The 918-nt window shown below is 33.3% G+C and overlaps 1 protein-coding gene across 4 annotated transcripts in view; it reads left to right on the top strand.

Moving 5' to 3' along the window:
• NUBPL (nucleotide binding protein like) overlaps positions 1-918 on the top strand; it is a 75,617-nt gene that overhangs the window by 60,563 nt on the left and 14,136 nt on the right. The window lies entirely within an intron of this gene.

Raw genomic sequence — 918 nt, 5'->3', positions numbered from 1 at the left:
AGTAGAAAGGGAGGAAAGTCATTTTGAGGTGTTAAATTGGAAGTAGGTAATTTTTGTTTCAAGCATATTATTTCTTAAAATGTTCCTTGCTTTAAACCATCTGAGAGTTTTACATAAGTAAAGGAAGATGTAGCAAATATACTCTATGGTGGTATAGAAAAAACAGCTGACCACCTTTTGATAAATTTCAGCTTATAGCTAAGGAAACTTATTATGGTATTGTAAGTAACATACTTTTTTATTTTAAGTTCAGTGCCAGGAGTTGTACATTCACCTTTAATTAAATATATTTGTTGGTCGCACTGAACACTGCTGTTTCCTCCTAGATATGCTTCATTAGCATAGTGGATAGATTTCTTCTCTAATAACTAGAGACCACCTTGTTCAAGCACAAAATTAGAAGGTTCAGGAAAATGTAGAAGTACAAAATGCTACAAAGTAAATAGCAAAATAAATGGTGTTTTCTAAAACTCAGCTATAGTGTATGTGACACATCTAGGTACTATACAAATCTGAAAGTGAAAGGTTGTAACATTGCATCTCTTAAAGCAGATGTTCTGTTCCTTAGCAGGTCGAGAGAAACTTCCACCCTGTAGCGTTTGAACGCTGTTTTTGTCACTTCTGGAAATTCTGATCTGTCTCAATGTAGAGTTTTGTTTACTATGTGAATAGAATGAGATTATTAGCATTATTTCACATTGTGAAGGAAGACTTTTCTGTGTGAATGACTTGGCAAATTTTTATTTGACGTATTTTATAAGGATGACGTTGAAAACCTGGCATCAGTGGAAGGGTACCCAGGATGTGTGTATTAGATTTTTATGCTATGGGTTTTGCCACTTAGTTTCACATAATTATTTCTATTGTTTCTTCTTTAAAATATGTTTCTGCTCTGCAGAAGAATAACAAATCTGATCT

Source organism: Geospiza fortis, unplaced genomic scaffold (assembly GCF_000277835.1).
Source record: "Geospiza fortis unplaced genomic scaffold, GeoFor_1.0 scaffold54, whole genome shotgun sequence".
Taxonomy (NCBI): domain Eukaryota; kingdom Metazoa; phylum Chordata; class Aves; order Passeriformes; family Thraupidae; genus Geospiza; species Geospiza fortis.
The sequence above is the reverse complement of the archived record's forward strand: the minus strand, read 5'-3'. Positions and strand labels throughout refer to the sequence as shown.